The sequence below is a fragment of the Leopardus geoffroyi genome, chromosome A1 (genome assembly GCF_018350155.1).
Source record: "Leopardus geoffroyi isolate Oge1 chromosome A1, O.geoffroyi_Oge1_pat1.0, whole genome shotgun sequence".
NCBI classification, from domain to species: domain Eukaryota; kingdom Metazoa; phylum Chordata; class Mammalia; order Carnivora; family Felidae; genus Leopardus; species Leopardus geoffroyi.
The window spans coordinates 77537265-77561749 of NC_059326.1; the positions used below are offsets into that span (position 1 = coordinate 77537265).

The window sequence follows — 24485 nt, forward strand, 5'->3', positions numbered from 1 at the left end:
CCCTGGGGCTGCCCTACATTTTGAAGTCCGCCCAAACTGTGCTCACCACCACGCTGGGGCCCCAGGCTCGTTCCGCACAGGAGAGGGAGCTGGTCAGAAAAGGGGGTGCGACCTCGCCAGTCTGCCAGCCAGGGAGCTATTTGTGGGAGTCTGTGGACACACATGAGATGCTACAGATGACAAAAAAAGCAAAGCAAATCGACGGTGCTTTCTTACGAAGAGAGAATGTTCCATCCAAAGATGAATGGAACTCAGAATGGGGCTCAGAAAACCCCAGCAAGCACTTGTGTCTCCAGCGCTATCCAAGGGATACAAAGCCAATTCCGTTTCTCCCTTTCTCCTCCTCATTCACACCTGCCTGGCTTTGCCCCTGCAGGCTTGTCTCATCTTTTCCCTCCTCTCTCCCTTTCATTTGGCATCAGCCCCAACCGCTCCACAGAAGCTGTTCTTTCTAAGCAACTTGGCTGCTCCGATGATAAACCCAGCTGCTGAAATGGGTTATTTTCTTATTTGACCTCTTGGCAGCTTTGAACGCTACTGATGAAGCTCCTTCTTTCAATGCCCGCACTGGCTCCGTGCTCCTGATGATGGGACTTTGGCTGGCCCCTCCCCCAGCCACGCCTCCTCCATCTGTACCTGTCCTTCCTCGTCACCGTTGTTTGCTTCCTCTGCCACTCCCCAAAATGTTGGTACCCCTGCGGCTTGTGTTCTAAACTTTCCTCCACACGTTCTTCCAGGGCAATCATCCACTCTTAGGAGGATTCAATGGTCATCTTTAAAACAGAGAAGCTAAATCTTTGTTTCCAAAGCACCTCTCTCTCTCTCTCTTTCCCTCTCTCTTTCTCTGGTATCTGGTCTACCTTGAAATGGTCTCCTACCCAGTCTCTGTCTCAGTACTCTATCCTCTCAATCGCTGCGGGTCCACAGTGGAATTTGGCAACTTCCTCTCGGGGAGAGGCAAGAGTGAGAAATCTGGGAGTCACGCTGGACACCCCCTTCTGCTCTGTCCCATGACTGTTTAATCTCCAAGTCCTGTGAGTCCACCTCCTAAATAGCTCTAACACCTGCTCATACCTCTTGAGTTTTTAAAATGCTTATTATTTTATTTTGAGAGAGAGAGAGAGAGAAAGAGAGAGCGAGCAGGGGAGGGGCAGAAAGAAAGGGTGAGAGAATCCCAAGCAGGCTCTGCACTGTGAGCACAGTACCCTCTGCGGGGCTTGAACTCACGAACTTTGAGATCATGACCTGAACCTAAATGCAAAGTTAGATGCTTAACTGAGCCACCCAACGGTCCCATACCTCTTGATTTCTATCACCACCATTATCATGCCAGCTGCCACCATCACTCGCTCTCCTACACTGCCACATGGATACATCCATGGACCTCATTTGGTGATTTCAGGCGTGGACTCCTCCTCCATGCTGTTCTCCACCCTAAACTTAGAATAATCTATCCACCGTTAGTTTGATTACTTCATTGCACCACTTGAAATCATTCCAGACCTCTGCACAGAGCTCAGGAAGAAGCTGGAACTCTGTAATGGACCCAGAGATTTGTGACTCTGCTCATCTCGCACGGTAGCTCATTTCTGTCTGTGCCTCTCTCCACTCTGTGCTCTCTGGCTGTGGAGGGTGACCTGTGGGGCCACTCAACGTGCCATGCTCTCCATGGCCCTGCACCCACGCTCTTCCTGCCACCTGCCTCGCAGATCTCTTAGCCCGGTTGGCTCCTACCACCCTTTGTGGCCGTGTCTGTAAGTCTACACGCACCTCTCATGATCTGAGATGGATGTTTCTATGGCTTGTGCTAAAGGCAAAGCTCCTTCCTTGTCCATCTTCCCTGCTTGTGCGCTTTTGCATCTCAATGCCCTGGGTGTACCTTCCTCGGAATTCTCATTAAAGATTTGTCCCACGGCCCTCAGGTCTGCAGAGCTCTGTCCAGTGATTTGGTTAGCGTGAGCCAGTCCTCCTGGCTCTGAGATCTCGTGCAGGACAGCCCAAACCAGAACCTCGATGGGCTTCCAAGACAGTGAAGTCTATGGATCCCTTTGAAGTGATCAGCTAACTCTTTTATCAGAGGCCCAATAAATCTACTTCATGGATTGAACCTCTGTTTCCAAATGCTGTGGTTTAGGTCCTGAGGCACAATGTGGGGTTGGGACACAAGAAGACACGGGTTCCCACCCAAAGAGGAGGCAGGGTGTGGTTTAACACGCAGGGCTGCAGAGAGCGGAGTTTATTCTGCGCTTGCTTTTAAAAATGGATGTGATGTTGGGGCGCCTGGGTGGCTCAGTTGGTTGTGCCCAACTTTGGCTCAGGTCATGATCTCACGGTTTGTGAGTTCGAGCCCCGCATCGAGCTCTGTGCTGAGAGCTCGGAGCCTGGAGCCTGCTTCAGATTCTGTGTCCCCCTCTCTCTGTGCCCCTCCCCTGCTCAAGCTCTCTCTCTCTCTCTCTCTCTCTCTCTCTCTCTCTCTGTCAAAAATAAATAAAACATTAAAAAAATTAAAAAAAAGAAACAGACATTTTAAATGTCATTATGTGATTAATTTAAAAATCAGCTAAAACTGGGGCACCTGGGTGGCTCAGTCAGTTAAGTGTCCGATTTCAGCTCAGGTCATGGTTCGTGAGTTTGAGCCCTGCCTCGGGCTCTGTGGTGATGGCTCGGAGCCTGGAGCCTGCTTCAAATTCTGTGTCTCCCTCTCTCTGCCCCTTCCCCACTCATGCTCTGTCTCTGTCTCTGAAAAATGAACAAACATTAAAAAAATTAAAAAAAAAATGGATGTAATGCTTTGGCTGAGACTTTGGCTAAAAAGTTTTGGCAGACAGATTACAGTAATTCATACCTTTCCCAAACTACACCTATTGTACACTCAGAAATGAATATGAAGATGATAATTAGTAGCTGAATTAAGTGCTCAGTAAGCAGCCATTTCTTAGGGTGTCAAGAAAGACCTCTTTTAATGAGCCACAGTCACCAGATTATCATGTTAGCGACAAAAATGTCGGAAGCTCTAACTACAGACATTGGAAAAGAAGGGATTTCTTTCATGGAGACTACTTCCAAGTCTGAGCCACGGGTTGATACACTGCCGTCCTCAATAGCAACAGGAGTCAACGATAGATCCTTTTGTAGACCGATCGCCAGCCAAGACCTGGGAACACAGTAGAACTGCATGCCACTTGGCCCCCTAAATCCACCTCTAAACCCACCGTATGAACCATCATAAAAGTATCCTTTGAACAAAGCGATCCTACTAGAATTCACAGCTTTAAAAAGACAGTGAGCAAACACCTCAATATAAATTCAGTTTTGGGGAGTGCCTGGGTGGCTCCTTTGGTTGGGTGTCCGCCTCTTGATTTCAGCTCAGGTCCTTTTTGATTTCAGGGTCATAAGTTTGGGCCCCATGCTGGGCTCCCCATTGGGTGTGGAGCCCACATAAATGAATGAATGAATGAATGAATGAATGAATTCAATTTTGGACTCCCATGCCTTAAGCGAGTTTGGAATCTTGAAAAGGGTTCAAACAGGGGGAAATCAGCCTTTTGAAGAACGAAGTGCAGTGAGTCTGTAGATAAGACGTCTTGAAACCGGTCTTAGGCATATTAAGGGATAATACACTCACCAAGGAAAGAAGGCGAGTAAATGTGTCAAACTTTCCTTATTTTGTAGGACTCATAGAATACATAGAGCACGTGATGATTAGTAAATGAATCAGTGCTCTATCCCGGAATGGAGAATAAATCTAGAAAATACCCATACACTCAGTTAAGCTGTCATAAGTAATCAGTACCTTCGCTAAAAAATTCTGGTGTATCACTTCTTCATAAGACTAAATAGAAGGGGACGTCCTACGATTGCTTCACTTAAGAGAAACACACAAAAAAAGGTCTGAAGAAAGTTAATGCATAGTTTTTGTCACAGAACCCAAAGTAAAATATGGAAAATTTGAAATAGCAAAGTAAATTCATCATGTAATTTATAGTTATTTCTGATAATACTCCTAATCTATCTATTCCAAGATGTTCACATACGTGTATACCTCCCAGAGCTACAATGTCAAGTGCTTTGTGTATCTATCTGAGTTTCCTACATCTTTGCTATATCGTCAGGGCGTTTCTGTATCCACAGTGCCCGACTGCAGTCCTACTTCACCAGTCACAGATTCTCACGGGTTCTCAGTTAAAACTATAATGATCTACCTTTGCCCAAAGAAGGTGCATTGTCCCTTGGTCGCGTGGGACCTTCGCAGTGTCTATGTTTCCCATGGAAGTGAGCGCTTCTGATTTCGTCGTCAGAGTCGATGCGCAACAGCTATGCCAAGACTGTGCCACTGATATGGTTTCCGGCCTTATCCTGATGTGTCCTGGCAGCAATGAGGAGCAGGGCGGATGTTAATAGACGGCAGCCCCTGTGTGGATGTGAGCGAACCAGCGCCTTGGGAATACAGCAGTCTTACACGTCACCCGACCCTTGAAACATGCTATTGATTGAAACCTGGTCTGTATTGACCGCTAGAAACATGCCAGTGATCCTGGTACAATGTATGGCTTTAAGAAGTCACAGAGTGAACGCTCCGAAATTCCGATCGGGATTGAGTTGTACGCTGTGATCACCAAACGGGAGAAGCTGACCGAGGCTTCAAAGGTGTCATTCAATTGATCTGTTAGCCCAAAATTACATATTGAGAGCTGGCTATGGACCTGACATTAGGTAAGTAGCCTTGGGAGCAGGGCTGGGGGCAGGTTAAAAATTCCACTACAAGACCCTTTTCCTGGCATCACGAATAATATCATCGGATTAAAGGCGACGAGACAAGATGGACTAAGTGGTGTGATGTGACCAGGGCTCTTGTGTTTGGAGAAAGCAGACATCACTGATGAACGAAGGGAGGTGGTTTCTAGACAAGAGGAGGGGACAGTCCGTGAGAGGGAGTGACAGGGGTCGTCAAAGAGAGGAAAGGGGATAGTTGCTGATGTGCCTGGGATGCAGGAAGGAAAGGAGGAGAGCAAAGGGTGGGAGGAAGACAGCTGGATGGAAGCAGATAATTAAATATTTCCTAGGATCAGTTATCTTGCCAGTGTCCTCCGAGCATCAGTGATGTGACAGGAGTGTGATGATTCCAAATTCACAAGTGTGAAAACTCAGGCTCAGAGAATCTCAGCAACTTGGCCAAAATCCCACAGCAGAACAGAGCAGAGCCAGGCTGAGAATTTGGGTCATTTTACCTACTCCCACCCATCATCCAAATGTGTGTGTGTGTGTGTGTGTGTGTGTGTGTGTGTGTATTAAGATTATTTTGTTATTTTGAGAGAGACAGAGAGACTGCGAGCAGGGGAGGGGCAGAGAGAGACAGGGAGAATCTGAAGCAGGCTCTGAGCTGTCAGCGCAGAGCACTATGTGGGGCTTGAACTCCTGAAACCCTGAGATCATGACCTGAGCCGAAATCAAGAGTCGGAGGCTTAACCAACTGAGCCACCCCGGCGCCCCCAAATGTGTTTCACTGTGCATCACTGACCTCAGGTATAAACAGATACCCACAACCCCCTTACTGGGAGTAAGCTTTGGAGATTCGAACCTTCTCTACACTTCATAATCCAATGCATATTTAAATAAGATATTTCAGCCAATGCTATGCGGTTTACTCGATAGTGAAAGATTTTAAATACTGCAAAGGATCACAAGGTTTGTGATCTTAACACATGGTTGAAACTCTAGCGTTAGTGACACAAGTCATACTACTGTTAATGAGAAAGGAGCCAGAATTTTGTCTGAAAAAAAAAAAAATGCCTCTCATTAGAACTAACAGCTCCCACTAATTAGGAAGCCTACCTTTCTTGTCTTGGTCCTAAATCTGCACCCCCCCCTTCCTCTGCCCTGGTTATTTTTCACGTCACATTAATTCAACTATTACCTTATACGAAAGTGATACTAAATTATACACACCTTAAACAATACTGGCTGAAAATGTTTACTACTCACTCATTTAAAAATTTTTAGTATATTTCCCTTATATATGTTTATTACTCACTCGTTTAAAAATTTTTAGTATATTTCCCTTACATAAACATTGATTTATAAAGTATACACACGCACCGTTGCATAATATGCGAACTATAAAACAGACGCAAAACATAAGCGATGCAAAACATGGGATAGATACCAACTCTGAACAGAATTTTACGATTTTCCTGTCACCTTCCAATGGACCATCTTGTGAATGCCCCGTGTGTATACACCCCACTTAGGAGAAGCCTGAATTAGTTAAAAAGCAATTGCAAACTCCTGAAGTCCTGGAGAAAATCATGACAGTTCTGAAAATGCGTTGGCCAGACATCTAAACTGAGCACCTGCTTGAATTGTGCAAGCAAATCTTAATGAATTTTATCTAACCAACTAGACAAACAGTAAAAATCCTACTGAGAGTAAGAACGTTATCTGTCCTTACTTATCAATGAATGATCCACCAGCGGGGGGCCTGGCCTGGGGCAGGACTTGGTTAACGTTTCCTGAATGGTGAATGATTTGGCGTATACACAAGTCGAAGGAGAGTCCGAATGGCAGTGACCAATGAAGCGGTTCCCTCCTATTCTAGTTAGTAGAATTCCTTTTCCTGATCAGTCCTTAATGATGATTATTATTATTAATCTAGAAATCGCATGACACCCATTTCTTTTGAGGCTAAGCAGTAGAAGCTGGGAGAATGAATACAATTTTGGATAAGCCAAAAAGGCTCTGATTTGACTTAGCAACGATAGCGGTAAAAACTCCTATTTCTTTGTTTTGATTGGTCGGAGCAAGATGTACTATTTCAACGTTTTAGATCGTGTCGTTGCCAAAGAAATCAGAAACACATGTCTTTGAATGGCAAAGTTAAGATGTTTCAGGGAACGTAGAAATAAGCTCACTCATGCGCAATGGCTTCCTAATTCAAATTAAGGCAAACCATGAAGGTTTGAAAGGCAGGGCTTTTGAATTCCTCCCTCACACGTTTCCTAAGACAAATTTTAATTGGATGTTCTCGCGTTCCATACTTTCCGCCGTCTTCACCTGTAGGTTAGTAAAATACAGTGTGTTTCCTGTTTTCCAAGTATGCTGTGTATGTCTTGGAAAAAAAATAAGCTATACTACTCATAGAGTTAAGAATATGAATATAAGCTAACGGACTCTTTCCACTTACCCTGCGAATGTTGTGCTTAAAGAATAAAACTCAAGGTCAACAGGAAGACATTTTGTTCCCTCTTCTGCAGACAGACACAACACAGTGGCTTGTAGGTAGGCAAGCCACTCTCAGTTGCACATGTCTTCTTTCACCCAGGGCTTAGCATGACATCAGAAATGTGTTTTTTAACATAAAATCATGCCTTGTTTAAAACAATACAATATCCACAAATACTGAAAATTATAACCAGCAGAATTCCTAGTAATAATTTAATTGCTAGTAACTGTGGAAGGTAGAGTCTCAGAGCAGAGAGCTGATGATTATAAATTGTGCAGAATGAATAGGGCGGAACCTGGTCTCATACTCAGAGTAAAACCTGACAGAAAGTCCATAACTGTGCTGGAATACGTCTAAATTAAATTAAGAGAGTACTTTTTAAAACCATTATGTAGACTGCTATGAGAACATCCGGGTATTTAATGTGAGGAATTTTCTGGGTTGAGAATGCATGTTTCTATGCATCAGTAAAAAATAAATCATTGGATATACAAATGTCATTTCCATTTTCGTTTGGAGAGAGAGAGAGACAGGAAGAGAGAGAGAGAGAGAGAGAGAGAGAGACAGCACATGCACGTAGGGAAGAAACTTTCCACATCCAGGAACATTCCTTACATTTTTCCCCTGGGTGGAGCTATGACTCCAATATTCTTGATGGAATTTAGGATTCTTCATAAAGGCTGTTTCCTTGAGGGTCTGTGAGCTGGAAGAAACAAGATTTACCACAGGGAATGCCTGGGGTTTAAACCTGCCCCCTTACTGAAGTCACGGAGCATCCAGAGAACAGACTGGAGGGAAGACTCTGGGTAAGATGTGTATTCTCAAGTGAAGCAATCAGAAAATTCTGGCAAAAACAGTTTGCTTTTAGTCATGGGCATAAAAGGTCCAGCACAATGGCATTGTAATAGCATTGTGGGGTGACAGATTTAGCTGTGCTTGTGACCACGGCATAAGGTATAGACTTGTTGAATCACTATGTTGTACCCCTGAAACTAATGTAAAACTGTCAACTACACCTTGGCTATAAATAAATAAATAAATAAATAAATAAATAAATAATAGAGCTCAGTATGAGGGAAGCATTGTGCCAGGCAGGTAAAACATATTTTCTCATTTAAAAAAATATATATGTATCTATATATTATATATATTATATGCATATATGTATTATATGCATATATTATATATACGCAATAAATTTGTTAGAGTTTACGGTACTTTTCATTATTTCAAACCCAGATCCATCTAGAAAATGTCTTTCACATTTTTCCTTCATAAGAGCAAAATCATGTTAATTGCATATTTATTGGAATGTATAAACATTTAGACGGAAATTGCTTCTTTTATGGTGAAAATCGCCGAATAGCCTGTTCCTTTCACATAGTGCTCCTGTAAAAAGCCATCCAAAAAGGTTTCTCCTTCACTGTGGAATAAACTGAGTAACAAAACATGAAATCCTGATGCTCGTATTTCATAGGCCTACAGTCTAAAAATGGTTAAGGTCGGACGCATGACTTCTTATAATCACTGTCGATCTGAAACAACAGAACGACGTGCATACGTTGAGGAAAGCAAAGATGATAAGCACTAACACACAGCACTCACTACGTGCCAGAAATTGTTGATCAAAGTATTTCGTATAGTAGCTCCTTTGATTCTCCCAGCAAACCTCTGAGGCAAATATAGCAATATTCCTCCTTTTCCTTGTGGACATGAAAAATGAGGACCTGAAAGTTTAAATCCCTGACTGCAGTGACCAAGCTAAGCCAGAATTTAAAACCCAGACTAGATTCAGACCCCACACGTCCAGCCACTGGACTGCATGGCATCTCTGTCCACTGGATACTTTATATTCACAAAGTATGGGGTTCATTTGTCCCTATGTATATTGTATGCAGACGTTCTCGGGTTCTATCATCTCAGGAGATTTCTTTCTGGCGAAATAAATGATAAGTATAGATTAAGCACCTCAACACATCGCCAGAGCGGGAGGGAAAATTCCTTGGGGCCGGACACAATCCACCTGCAACAGTGTTCGTCCTGGTTAAGTCAAAGCCCCAATCTTCTTCTACGTGTCTTCCGTCTTGCAAAACAGGTGTTGTGTACTTCTACATAGACCTTCCTTGTGTGATCACGGACACTTCTCAATCCTGTAGTTCTGACTGGTTGTGAATCATGTGGATACTTGCTTTGTGCTTGCCTTAGTATCCCCTCTGCCCGTGACAGTGTCCTAGACTTGCCATTAGGACAACATGTTTTCTGACACATGTGAAGAGCCCTCCGTGTCTAGCACTGTGCCTTGATCGCCTAGGAAGAGTTAGTGAACGGGTTTGATTATTGCAAGCTGTTAAAGATGTTCAAGTCAGAAGGTGCGTAAAACGTCTAAGGCCAGAGGTAAACACCGTGTCTGTAGATGGCTCTGAAGCATGAAAGCAGTGATCATGAATGAACTGAGACCTTCTGATCAACTATTCTTGGTAATTACTTGAAGTTACGATTCTAGCAAACTACCTTTCTGAAACATCTTCTCCATTACCTAAGTCAAGACTGCATAGTCCTGGTGATTTTCACATCTTGATAAACAAGGAAGTAACAATGTTTAAAACAATCACACATTCCCCCCCCCCCCCCCCCCCCCCCGTAGATGCCAGTTTTACAAGACAAGATTGACAATGTAATGGAAAGGAATACGTAACAGACAACTAGCTTCCTTCATGTGAGAAAGAGCCATGGGAAGCTGTGAGCAGTGGCATTTATTACTTGTGATACATTGGTGATGTGCATTTATTTGCACTTAGCTTATTCAGTTGAGCTTCCGTGAGTAATACCAACCTCATAGGATTTTAGGAAGGATAAAATAATCACATATATATGTAAGGAAAATCGAATTTAGTAAGACCTTGCCAACGGTATATATTGGCAAAGACCCATATTTCAAAATGTGAGCTCTGTATGTGTAACACATGCTGGTAAAACCGACGAGTTGCCTTTTCTGTTGACTTTCTCACCCCACCAACATTTACTAAGTATCTACTATGTGGAAAGCATATGCTGGAGACATTGGTAAAGGGAATGGTACCATTATTTGATTATTTGATCCATTTGTATTTTTGGTTACTTTAGATCAACAGTGATATCCATGGAGGTGAAGCTCAAAAGAAGGTCCATGGCAGTTCCAACCTATATAGGCTGTTTGAAAAATGCATAATACAGGTAAGGAGGCAGCATGCAATTATGATCATAGCTCCTATAGTTCTACTGAAATGGCCAGATTGAGAGTCTAATTCAATGAAATCAGATCATCAAACATCTCTCGTAGGGTCTTCGAAGATCCTGCATCTCCAAGGGGTAGACTGAGGAAAGAACTCAGTGTCAGGAGAGTAGGGAGACACAGGAAAGCAGGCAGAAGACCGCTGTATCACTACAGGGGAAAGAGGGCTAGAAGTTAAATGTATGCCTCTGCTGGAGAGGCAAAGCAATGGCGTGAGCCATTCGATGTGCTCTGTTGTCGAGTTTACCTCAAACATATGCCAAGAAGAGTTTTGTCCTTTTGAGTCATTTGCATTGTTACCCGGAACACCATAAACACAGAGGGTAATATAAGGGTAATACACAAGTTGAAGGGTTTTGGAGACTCTTGGTTGATGATGCTTCTGCTTGTCTCCCTGGAAAACCCTCCATTTTATTATTTTTTAAGTTTATTTATTTTGAAAGAGAGAGAAAGAGAGAGCAAGAGAGAGCAAGAGGGGGAGGGGCAGAGATAGAATCCCAAGAAGTCTCTGCGTTGTCAGTGCAGAGCCCAACGTGGGGCTTGAACCCGCCAACCGCGAGATCACGACTTGAGGCGAGATCAAGAGTCAGACACCTAACTGACTGAGCCACCCAGGTGCCCCCAAACCCTCCATTTTAATTATTAAGATACTGTTCTGAAAACGGATTCTCTTCTATGGTTCAAGCCAACCAGCTTCCTAGAAGCGACGTCTTGGGAATGTTTTATAGTATTTTCTAATATTGTTTTGCCTTTAGCTTCCAGCATAAAACTTTTTGAGCCAGAGACGTGTCAGATAAAATATAGGCCATGTCTTGGACACAGGTACTCAAATATTTTGAAGCAATAGTAAGCCTAGGTGAGCATATTCATTTTAGATTTCATTAAAAAATTTTTAATGAGGAAATACATCATGGGAAATACCTGCTAATCTAACATCAATACCAATTATGATGATGGGGACGACGGGCTGCTGGAGAAAGGCATTCTGTCTCCGAGGAGAGGGAATTTTCATTATGTCAGCCCTGTGATAAAGAGAGTGTGGAGATCATTTCTCATGCCTAGGTACTCAAAATCTGTTTGTATTTTAAAAGTGCTTTATATAACTGTTATTATGCATCAAAGGATGCCTTTGGCTCATCTGCTAACCTTTGCATGGCATAACTCAAGAGAGCAGGGTGAGGGGTCAACAGGAGATTCAGGGTGCGTGAGAAACCCGCAGGCGAGCTTGTTTGCCAAGAGAAAGAAAGCAAAGCTTCCGCAGAAAAAAGCCACAACGCTGGACCCATGAACATTTATATTTTTATTCCTGGTGTTAAATCAATTCCCCTCTCTACACCCTGACTCAGAGAGCAGAGATCATTAAGAACACATTTAAGTGCTTAATTGGGTTTTGAAGGAGGTTTCTCCATTAACATTAATTAAAGTCTCCCTGGGCTCAAGAAAGCTCATTTTCCAGGTAGGGGTTTTCCAGGTTCACTTATGTTCTCGTTGCTGTCTCAGCAAAACCATTATTCTTGCCTCGGATCCCAAACTGAACTTCAAGCGTATGCAAGAAAAAAGGAAAAGCAAAGGAGCACTGTTCCATTGTGTGACAGAAGATTTGGCACATCATAGAGAAGTCCTGTCTCCTACGATTTTGCCCTTGAGAAGCAAGCTAATGAGAATTACAGCGAAATAATGCGTGAATTGCTGCATTGCCGACTTCGTCTTCACGGACAGCAACGCTTCTGAATTAAAATTATTGTATCATGCGTGGGCTAATCTTACCAGGTTGAGCCATAAGAAATTCCTGATATTCAACCACTGTAATCTATAAAAACAGCAAGTTCACGTGGTTCAATCTAATAAACTAGAAACTCTAGGTTTTATATATGAAGAAAAACTATACTCCCCCAAGTTTCTCTCCTTCATCTCTATATGTCCTTTAATTTCAAAAGCATTTCCATATCTACACATGTAAACTAGAAGCCCAGGGTAAGGTCCACAACTTTATCTCTGGTTCCCTGTTGGGGTGGGAACATCTTTAAGCCTTTCTGTGCAAATATATGGACAGTATTGTATTTACCGTGTTATCTTCTCTTTGGGTGTTTATCCCCCCTTCAGTATGCACGGAACAGTAGAACTAAGTAGGAAAATTACAAACGTCAAGATAATAAATATGTATTGCCTGCCTAGTAGATATTGCGAGGAATACAAAGCAGATACAAAGGAAAAATGAAAGGAAACCCAAGAAAGAAATAACCAGATGAGAGGAGGTGAAAGAGAATGCCAGCCAGCTGGGCTAGGCAGAGGAGAGCAAGAATCATCGATGGTGCCTTAGACGTTGAAAACCAGTGATGGCCGTGGGCTGTTCTAAATTCAAGGCTTTTGCAATTTACCGAATGAAAGCTCAGTAGCCTGTATTTTAAAATGGAAAATTGGCAAATACAGTTTTTATAAAAATGTTTGCACGGGACAGGGTGAAGAAGGGGTAAGAATGAAAACGAGATCCAAGGCTGTCCACTTACGAATGACATACAAATCTTTACACAAAAAGCCTCACACGTCCTCAGTTATTTGTCGATTTTTGCCTGTGTTATCTCAAAAGTCTTTACTATACTAATGATATTTATTTATTTATTTTTATTTATTTTTAATGTTTAGTTATTTTTGAGAGAGAGCGAAAGGGTGCAAGCAGAGGAGGGGCAGAGAGGGAGGGAGACACAGAATCCGAAGCAGGCTCCAGGCTCCCAGCTGTCAGCACAGAGCCCGACGCGGGGCTCAAACCCACAAACTGTGAGATCATGATGTGAGCCGAAGTCGGACACTTGATCTACTGAGCCATCCAGGCGCCCCTTATCTTTTTAATGTTAATTATTTGTAAGAGAGAGAGAGAGAGAGAGAGAGAGTAAGCAGGGGAGGGGGAGGGGGAGGGAGGAGACACAGAATCTGAAGCAGGCTCCAGGCTCTGAGCTGTCAGCACAGAGCCCAATGTGGGGCTCGAACCCACGAGATCATGACCTGAGCCAAAGTCAGACACTTAACTGACTGAGCCACCCAGGCACCCCTATATTAATGATTTTTAAATGTTACATAGGTATAACATGTAGACTGCAGCTCTCTTAACGGCTCATATAATCCGTGTTTGCCCCCTAATTTGTGAAGACTGGTGCATATTTGAACTTGCCTTACTTTCAGACTCGAAATTCCTTTACATGGAAAAGCTCCACATTAAAAAAAAATCCATGCCCCATATTTTTCACCTTTCTGCTTCTCGGCATTGCTATCAACCAACTACATTTTGGTCTTACTGGTAGCTCTTCTTTAAGCCTTTGGACTATAATATCCAAAAAAAGAAGCAATTTTTGAGCTGTGCAAAAATTTCTTTGCCCTCAAGAGAGAGCTGTTAATTTCTGTGTGACTTTGAATGCCAATCCGATTTGTGCACTTAAAGAGCAACCCCAAACCATATTATATGGCGTCAAGGTCAAAGGGAAGGAAGACTGAAAATATTAGCTGCCCTTCAAAACCCTTCCCAATCTTCTGCTTCACTGGTGACTGCAGACAGCATCCCTTGCAGCAGAGAAGTTTTGATGTTTCAGCTCAGGTGAAAGTAGTCTAACATTTTTAAGCAATTTTAATCTTTCGTTTTTATTTTCCAATAATAGAGTTCAAAACGGCTGGGGGGAAACAAGTGTGTCAGGACAACCACAAAAAGTCAGGGCGCTTGTAATAAGCAGGCTTGATCAAGCACTTTGATCTAAATTTAAACATTTACAAATAAGGTCTGGGAAGAATGGAGACGCGAGTACATCAGTCCTACAAATCACGGCCATTTCCTCCTTCCCAGTCACCATTTACGTAAGTCCTTGGAGATAATGCCAAGGTAATTAGGTGGGGAAGGGCATGCCTTATTATTCCTACCATGGTGCCTGACATCCACATCAGAGGAACAAATGGACAGTTCCAAATAAGGGGAACGATGGAGGTGATCAGGGAGGCTATCTGATCACGGAGAGACGATGCCAGAGTGTAGTCATCTTGGGATCTATATCATCTTTGATATTATACAGAGTACAAGAGATCTCAACTATGGGGAACAGGGAAACAAAGATGGCATTTCATAGACTCCCTCCATCTCTCTCTCTCTCTTTAAAGATTATTTTGAGAGAGAGAGGGCAAGCAGGGGAGGGGCAGAGAGAGAGGAGAGAGAATCCCAAGCAGGCTCTGCACTGTTAGTGCAGAGCCCAATGCGGGACTCGAACTCAAGAACCCGAGAGCATGACCTGAGCTAAAACCGAGAGTGGGACACTTAACTGACTGAGCCACCCAGGCACCTCGGCGCCTTCCATCTCTAAGATTCTATGCTTTTTCACGTAGCACAAACAACAGACCTAGAAATCAACTGAATGTGTCATCCTAATCGCAATCCTTGGAAAAGAGACACAGAGGGGCTGCTCTTCACAGTACCTACCAATTTGATAAGCTCACGCTGCTAGATGTGTGCGTAAAATTTACGAAATTTCATGATCTTCATAATGTTTCTCACCTCGTTAGTGATCTAGGCCGAAGTGAGGAGGGCACTTGCTTGGGCTCGAGGCAGAACACTCAGAGGGCCAGAGGGCTAAAGCCCCGTGCAAAAAGATTTTGTACGTAGCTCCTGGGAAACTAACACCACAGACAATAAACAAGGCCTACATTTTCTGGGCACTCACCCCTTTTGAGTTACTGTTCTAGATACTTTATATGGTGCCCCTCACGTCGTCCTGCAAATGATCCCACACCAGAGGTACAATCATATCCCCATCTTGATCTTTTGGACAGCGTTTTAAGTTCCAAGGGAAGCCTTTGGGTTCTACGCCCTTGAGAGTCGACATAAAACGACTGAAAATAGTTAAGGGGAAAAGGGGTGCTTTAATTCTGAAATTTGGACACTGCCGGATCTAAAGACGGAGAGTCCACTCCAAGTCATATTTTGCAACCTCGTATCAGGAAGGTGGCCTGAAGCAGGAAGAGACATGGGGGAAGGCTGAGACACTGACAAAGGCAAGACGCAAGCAAAAGGCCACAGCAAGAGGGATTCACCGTCATCTCCAAGTAGCGGTATCATCTTTTTCTAGTGAGCAAGGATCATGGTTAAGAGAAGCGTCTGTTGCTCACCCTGTCTGAAAAGGAGTGAGCAAGTAGGAGAACGCATACAGGTGTAGCATTCACAGCCTAGGGTGCGGGCCTGCTAATTCTCATCTCCTATGCATCTTCGGAAGATCTCGAGGTAAAGGACCTTTTTGGGTATTGAAGTAGGTATCTGAGTGGAAAACATCCCCAACAGACCATCGCAGTCAAAATCTGGGAGCATCAGAAAAGGACAAAAATACCCACAAGTGGTTTGCTTTCAGAGTTACGGAGGCGTATTTCTGTCTGGCTCTGCTGCATGTTACGTAAGCAGATCTTAGGCAGGAAGAGAGGAACAACAATCAATACCAGCTAAATTGAATTCAGTGCCTGAACAACTACATTTACCACATAAGGCGAGAGAGAGAGAGAGAGAGAGAGAGAGAGAGAGAGAGGAGAGAGGGAGGGAGAAAGATTTTAAATAACACACAAAAGTGCTATTTCTTCCCGGTATAAATGATCGGATAATGAAGTGAACAATAACTTTAGTCCCTTAAATTTAAAAATATTTTATTACTGAAATGTAACTATAGAAGCATAACCTTCATTTTAGAAACAATTTTGCATCCCACCATGTTCCCGAGGAAAGAGTATTTTCGTCTGCATCTTATTGCTTTTTTTTTAATGTTTATTTATTTTTGAGAGAGAGAGAGAGAGACAGAGCACGAGCGGGGGAGGAGCAGAGAGAGAGAGGGAGACACAGAATCTGAAACAGGCTCCAGGCTCTGAGCTATCAGCACAGAGCCCGACACGGGGCTTGAACCCACTAACCGTGAAATCATGACCTGAACCGAAGCCGGACGCTCAACCGACTGAGCCACCCAGCTGCCCTCTTTTTGATTTTTTAATCTAAAAACGATTTGTCATTTAAAAATGCTAGCTTAGTTTTAAAGTCAAGGGGAAATTGACCGTAAAGGTATTTCGAATGCAAAAAAAAAAAAAAATGAGTCAAATAATCATAACTGGAAAGAGTACAACTCATAAGATATGCCTAAGACAGGTAGCAGGTCACTTAAAAATTGTTATTCATTCCCAAACTAAGTGAAAAAGATACCCTAGGTAAGCACATGGACAGTCTACTTGTAAAATGATAAGGAATAAAAGTTATAGGCGGTCAATACTATTATTGTATCACAGGAGTGTATTCTATTACGGCCTTCCTTTCATTTGCTGTTTGAATCACTACGTGACTCTCAAAACTATCTGAGGAACAGAACTGCCATAGAAATAAAGATGTAGACTGCTGGAAAATCTCTACCTTTCCAGTAGTAACGGACCAACTATGGCTTCTCGTATTCAGAGTCTCAAGTGAGAAGTTAGGTATTCAGGCCAATGTTACATTTTAAATGGAGCCAGCACAACTCAGTGGAGATTTTTGTATGCTCCATTTTGTAAAGAGCGATAAATCAACATCCTCTTCCAAACACTATCTTTCCTCCTTAGATCTTTAAATGCAGAAAACGTGGGTCTGGTGGAAATCAAACGGCAGAGAGGAGTTTCCCTGGAGCTCCGGTGGGGTCCTTCTTGCTAGTCACCTGGTGACGGTGGCCTGCGTCTTCAGACACAGGACCTCAGCACCTGGGCCAGGCAGTCTGCGCCAACTGTGACCTGCTTATCCTTTCACAAGGGGTAACGTGTCCTTGAGATGGCAGGATCTTGTGTTCTCTGCTTTAATGAGGATGCCATTTTTATAAACATCAAAGACAGGCTGGACAGCCAGCCCGGCAGGGCTGAGAGGTTCTGTCAGCTCAGCCGACCCTGCGCCCAGCAGCATATTGGGTCATGTGGAAAGGGAGCAGAACAGATCATCTGTTCTCCTTCGCCGAGGGCTGGCTGGCCTTGCCAAGAGCAATCTCAAGTGACTTCCCCTGAGTCCCTACTCTGGGTCTAGGTATAAGCTCAGCACAAAAACCAAAACAAACAAACAAACAAAACCCACAGAAGCTATTAAAGCCCTGCTGCTCCTTTATTTCACGATTTTTAAATGCCTTCCAACAGGGTTATTCCTAAGAACTGGCTTATGACATCTCTATTTTGGGGAATGACTGATTGACACCTTCCTTAGACATCAGACAGACTTGATGACATGATGGCCCCAGTGCTCTGCTTTCTGGAATGCTAACAAGCCATAGTGCGGCTCTCACACCTCCTTCCTCTCCAACTGCCTTCATCCTGATGATCCCCGTATCACATTAATCCCCATGCAGCCTTCCTCTGAGATGGCAGCGTGCAACTCTCCACTAACACCCACCCTTTCTTTTTCACGTTCTTTTTCTGTAGAACTCTGTCTTTAACTCGTGGACTAATGTACCACGATACCATTAATAATTTTACAACTTATTAGAAATTCTTACTAGAAATCAATAAAACAAGTAAGATTTACTAATGGAGCATGCCACCTTCCTATTATTCAAAGGATCCCTGAGAGTAGTGTGTTAATTGTTATATAGTTACTAGTTAATTCCATCTCTTAAACATGTTTGCTGTCTAGACAGTGACGTAAAAATAGTCCGAGTTTGTGAACGCACACCTTTTAAGAAAGCCATTGCATCGAGTGCAAAGGGATTTGTTTTTATGATCCGAAGAAACATCATTTTCAAGAAAGCTGTTTTAAAAGTTTATTTATTTTTGAAAGAGAGAGAGAGAGAGCAGGGAAGGGACAGAGAGAGAGGGAGAGACAGAATCCCCAGCAGGCTCTGCACTGTCAGTACAGAGCCCGATATGAGACTCAAACTCGTGAACCGTGAGATTATGACTTGAGCCGAAACCGAGAGTTGGACACTTAACCAACTGAGCCCCCAGGCGCCCCTCAAGAACACTTTTAAGCAAATGTTTTTCAAAGACTTATGACAGAATTATCTGAAAGCATGAATTATAGAGACTGAAGTTATGCTGTTCAGTTCAATTAGTACTTGATGGGGGTCTGCTACTGAAAGGCATTGCCTTTTATTACCATCCTCCACGTTTTGAAGACCTGGGAAGGGGTTTTCTGCGCTTGTAAATATTATCATAGGGAATGATGTCATTTTACAAAGAGAAAATATTCCGAAGGGAAAGCACATGACTCACATATGAATTCCATCACTCACTATCTTCTCACAGTGGTCTGGAGCAGTCTGCTGCAGGATCTCCCGCGCTGAGCTCCACCCCCATCCCATCTGCCTGAGATCCTGGGGAGGGGCCGGCGGTGACAAGGACATAGAGAAGGGGGACAGGATGGGGATAAAGGTCCAATGAAGTATCAGAATCTCTCAGGCTTGCAAAGCAGAAAGTGTCCACTTTTTCTGCAGAAGGGTGAATTTCAGATGTTCCCCGGGGATCTGCGTTTGACCCGAGGTCAGTGTCTTCCAATAATGTGCCAGGCTCTTGTCGGGATAAAGAAGACGAGAAGGTCAGCTCCTCTCCCTGGCAAAGCCCAGAGAGAGATGGACTGTAAACTCCCAGGCTAGGACAATACTACGTTCATTTTGAAGCCCGGACCACAGACAGGAAGGGGTGTGTTTCTCAATGTTACACATCAAATTAGTGGAACATAAACTGTAAATCTCCTCTACAATGGTTTAATTATATTTGACCAATATAGTCGGCCAATGACATTCCTGGGGCATATTATATAATATTTCTCCCTCTCTTATTTTTCTGTCCTTGATTATTTTATGAGAAATTGTCATAAGCACACACAACATGAAGAATCTGAACATGACAAGTTAGTTCAACTAGCAACTTAATTAATTTGGAATTGCAGGACTAGAAACATTTAATAAAGAAGAGTGGAGATAAGTACAGAGAAAGGGAAACTCTGAGAATAGTGAGTTCTAGAACACACATTTAAACTGTAAATGTGTAGTATGTTACAGTTCTAAGCAGGAAGAAAAGTATAAAAATATTTAGAGATATTAAGTGTCTTAATTTTGCTGCACTTGTCAGAATTATAGTCCTCAAAGATCTATGTATGATTGATAAATAATAAGACATATAGTTAATATATAATAAGTATGTATCTCTATACACATATATATATATGTCATACTGAAAACAAAAATAGGTATTGGACAGTTGGACACACTGGTCCAAAGCTTGGGAGGAAAATTGGAGTTTAAGATATAAATCCAGGAGCGACCAATGCACGTGCGTGCTCACACACACACACACACACACACACACACACACACGAGGGAATAAAATCTCCCATAGGAGGCACATATATACAATTTATTATCTCTAATCCAGAGGATTATAAAAAGTATAGGCTAATAGTGTAAAATAAGGTTTCTTTTCCAGGATGGAGCTAAACTTGGTACAAGAGGGGTATTGTCTGTTAGGTAGATGCAATTTGTTGCAAGTGTCAAAATTGTAACACATAGAACCAGCATGGTGCTGTGGGACGTGTCCAGGGTTTGAAATCACCACTTATCTGGGGCGCCTGGGTGACTCAGTCCCTTAAGCATCTGACTCTTGATTTCGGCTCCGGTCATGATCTCACAGTTTGTAAGTTCGAGCCCCACATTGGGCTCTGTGCTGACAGCTCTGAGCCCACTTTGGATCCTATGTTTCCCTCCCTCTCTGCTCTGCTCTCACTTGTGCACATGTGCTTCCTCTCTCTCTCTCTCTCTCGCTCTCTCTCTCAAAAATAGACTAGAATCCTCATTATTTAAAAAACTGAAGCCACTACTTATCAACTATATAGCTTTAGACAAGTCATTTGGCTCCTAAAACCTTATCTTCCTATCAGAATTAGGTGATGAGCATTTTCAGTGTGTCCACTCAGTAAATGCTGTTCGATGGATGAGAAGGACATAGGTGCCATGACTTGTTTCTAAAATGGACAGCAGGCGTATGTGCAGGGAAGGAGGCAGATCAGGTACACACAGTTGCATTGAGCATTGCCGACACTGTGCTGGTTGAGAATGGCTTCTGCCACCAAAGAGCTCTCAGTCCGGGGGGGGGGGGGGGGGGATGAGACCGGGACAACAGCTATCTCAATAGAAGGAGGTATAGGAACCCACACGGCCAGATGTGGGCAAGTTCAAGGTGCTCATGGAGGGGATTGATCCTGAGCTGAATCTGGGATGACGAGTAGGGTTTAGCTCAGGGAATCAAGAAGGAAAGGGCTTTCCAGACAGATGGTACCAGGGCAACAATAAAGAGTCAGGGAACGATGCGCTTTTGTGTGGGCAGAATATCAAGCAATTTGCTGTTCTTGTAAATTGCAGGGCAGGCCGTGGCGATGAAACCCAACAATCAGACACAGAAACCGGGCCTTGTAAGTCATTGCAAGAAACTTGGACTTTAGCATGTATTGGAAGATAAGCCACGGAATAACACAGGATTTTAAGAAAGGGGGGAGTTTCACGCAGAGATGTTTTAGTTAGATTATTAGAACAGCGGTATGAAGAATAGATTTAAATGGGGCAAGATTATAGAAAGAGAAACAAGTGACATGCGATATTCAAAAGAAATGACGGAGACCTGGGCGAGGGCAGTGGCATTGGAATGGGAAGGAGGAGATGAGAATTTGCAGGATACATACAGGACAAAGTGACTGATTGAACTTGGAAGACAACAGGAAAAAAACTATTTTAGATTGAGCACTGTATCAGTTCCCTGGGGCTACTGTGACAAAGGACCAGAAGCTGGGTGGCTTAAAATAACAGAAATTCATTCTCTCATACTTCTGGAGACCTAAGCCCAAGATCCAGGTGTTGGCAGTCACAGGCTCTGGAAGGTTCTGGGCTGACTGCTCCATGCCCCCCCCTCTCTCTCTCTCTCTCTCTCTCTCTCTCTGGCTGACAGCTGTACCTTCCTTTCTCTGCCTGTCATCACATGGCTTCCCACGAATGTCTGTGTCCTCACACAGCACTTTCCTCTTCTTCCAAAGACACTGGTCATATTGGATTAGGGCCCACCCTACTGACCTCTTCTTAGCTTGATTATATCTACGAAGACCCTATTTCCAAATAAGATCGCATTCACAAGTACTTAAGACTTCAACATAAATTTTGAGGGGAGGGCACAATCCAACCTATAATAAGCATCAAATTTCTAGTTTGGATAAGTTTGTCTCATTTATTGTAAGAGAGTATTAAAAGCTGGTTTGGGGAGGGTGCTTAGGAGTTTAGTAGGACAGGTGAACAGAGCTAATGAACATTTGGACACACTGTTCTAGAGCTCAGCAGGTAGAGTAGGGGTTTAGACACAAATCCAGATGCTGTGGACACACCTAAGCATAAGCATTTCCCCAGGAAGTATGAAAGGAAACAAGACCAGTAGCACAGGCCTCTGGGAATAAATTCCTTATGAAGCACGTGAGGAACGTAACCTGGGGAGAATGGTCGTGAGCAGACAGCCAGCAGAGAGGCACCGTGCAGGCCAAAGGAGTCAGGAGATTGGCAAGTTTCTGAACCTGAGAGCTCTGTTAAGGCGAATCCGGGGAGGAAATTAATTTCTGTTAGTAGGAAATGTAACTTACGAGTCACTCTAAATCCAAACGAAGCGTTGATGTCACGACAGTTTTATGGGCTGAACTGTATCTCCCCAAAATGCATATGCTGAAGCCATAAAGCCTAGTACCTCGGAATGTGACTGTGTTTGGAGAGAGGACTTGGAAGTGGTATTTAAGTTACAACTGGTGTCCTTGTAAGACGAGGAAATCTGGACACAGACACACACAGAGGGAAGACCATGCGAAGACCCGGGTTGAAGATGGCCAACCGTGAGTCAAGAGGACAGGCCTCCCTCCCCTTGAGACCTCCATAACCCTGCTAGCACCTTGACCTTGGATTCCCAGTTCCCAGAATTGTGAGAAAAGAAACTTCTGTTGTTTAAGCTACCAGGTCTGTGGTTCTTGTTATGGTTTCTATAAAAATATTTAATAGAAATAGTGCCTATTATTTTATTTTATTTTACTGCCTATTTTATTTTCTTATTGAATAAAAATATTTAATAGAAATATATGACAATAACAATTTCAAGATAAGGAGACTTCCATTCTGTGAGAAGTAAGGGAGATGATTCATTTTCAGAAATACCAAATAAAAGCTGTGCTGTCTGGTTGACAGTAGGTTTACAACATAGTGGAAATATGCATGAACCCCTCCCCCCCCACCAGGATGGTCCCCACGCCCTTAGACACTTCACTTCCGGTTTCTTCTCCCCCCCCCCCCCCCGTTTCACGGGCTTATTTTTTGCGGACTTTGCAATGAGGATGCACCAAAGAACTGAAGTCTCTGTGTCACCATGGGGAAGGTACACTCGTTCAATCGGACTACTTTTTGCCTTCCATGGGCATAGGCGACATCTGGGCCAGGCTGTAACCTCTGCAGTGCTCAGCCAATGAGGAACCAGGGGAGGAACTTGCACACTAGGAGATAAATTGTCTGCTGTAACTGCCCCCAGTGTGCCTGCCCATCAGACACCTGCTCTTGCAAGAACGTTGACTGAAGCCTCGCTCCACTGTGTTCTGAGTCGCTGTGTCCCTCCTTTGACGAGCACTTATTGAGCCTGTCTGTGCCTCAGTTTCCCCTCTATGCAATGTGCTATTTTTTTTGAGAGAGAGAGAGAGAGTGGGGGAGAGGGGCAGAGGGAGAGAGAGAGGGAGGGAGAGAGAGAACCGTAAGTTGAGCATGGAGCCTGACACGGGGCTCGATCCCCTGACCCTTCGGTCATGACCTGATCTGAAATCAAGATGCGGTGGCTCAACCAACTGAACCACTCAGGCGCCACCTGCCTCCCTCCTTTAAAAATTTTTTTTTATTTTAGAGAAAGCCTATATGATGTGCTATTAATGATACTCTGTTCATTGGCTGTACTGAGGATTTAATGATTAACAGAAGAGAAGTTTTTCAAAGTGTCGGGGATACAGTAGGCATCTATTTTATTGTTGGGTGGAAAGCAGACACAAATCCGCGCTGTTACTGAATGTCAGGTCTTATAAAAAAGTCATGTAATTACTCTAACACTCGGTTTCTTTGCCTGCAAAATGGGAACAGCTACATGACAGGTGTTACCAAAACTGGCGATGTGGAATCCCTAAATGCGACCTGCTGTCCAGCCGCGGTTGGCGGAGAGTGGGTCCCTTCCTTTTCTCGAGGGACTCCCCACATGTGACTTTCCCCGAGGCCCTGCAGAAGCAGTGGAGCAAATCGAGAAAACTTCTTCAGCACCCGTGGCAGAGCCTGCTGACTCCGGAGGGTCTTTGGAAATCTTATCTTCCCATTACCTCCTCTCTTGAAAAAAACCTATGAACTCTTAAACCCTTGGACACACAGAACACTTAGGAACCCAACCCTGCTTTTTAAATTAGTTCAAATTGGCCTTGGAAGTCCATTCCCTAGTTTACACTCCCAGCTCAGAAACATGTATAAACAGATCCTCAAAGACGGTCTTGTACGACCAGTGAATGATCCTTGATCAAAGACCTTGTGGCGCAAAGCAAGGACCTGGCCTCTCTCCTCCTCTTCTTTGTCGGCGCATTCCTGCAAGCAGCCTGGTGTCCTCGCTGGGGTGCCACCAAGGCTGCTCAGGGCCAGAAGGACCCTTGCTGGGAAGGTCTTTCCGTCTTCCTCTTCCGTGTCCTGCTCCAGGTGAGTGCCCGGTAGGAGCTGTCAGGCTTTGACAGCAAGAAAGAATGAAAGAGAAATAGGGAGGGACAGCGAGGTGCGTTTGGTACAAGGAGCTTTCTTTTTACTTAGTTTAGGGAAGAAAGTTGGCATCATGTTTTTTTTGCCAGGGGTAAATTGCTTTTCTTTCATAATATTTGAGCAAGCTAGGATTGATATGTTTTGAATTAATTTACATTTATTTTAATTAATTGATCAACATTAATTAACGCACAATTCATAAATA

At 43.6% G+C, this 24485-nt stretch overlaps 1 protein-coding gene and 1 long non-coding RNA gene across 3 annotated transcripts in view; both read right to left on the reverse strand.

Annotated features, from left to right (window-relative positions):
* The window catches only part of NALF1 (NALCN channel auxiliary factor 1), a 628680-nt gene that overhangs the window by 40539 nt on the left and 563656 nt on the right, over positions 1-24485 (reverse strand). The window lies entirely within an intron of this gene.
* On the reverse strand, positions 1494-23017 carry LOC123599677. Its single transcript, XR_006713259.1, has 3 exons — positions 22624-23017; positions 14787-14789; positions 1494-1503 (listed from the first exon to the last, which is right to left on the reverse strand). It is a non-coding gene; the product is annotated as an uncharacterized LOC123599677 (long non-coding RNA).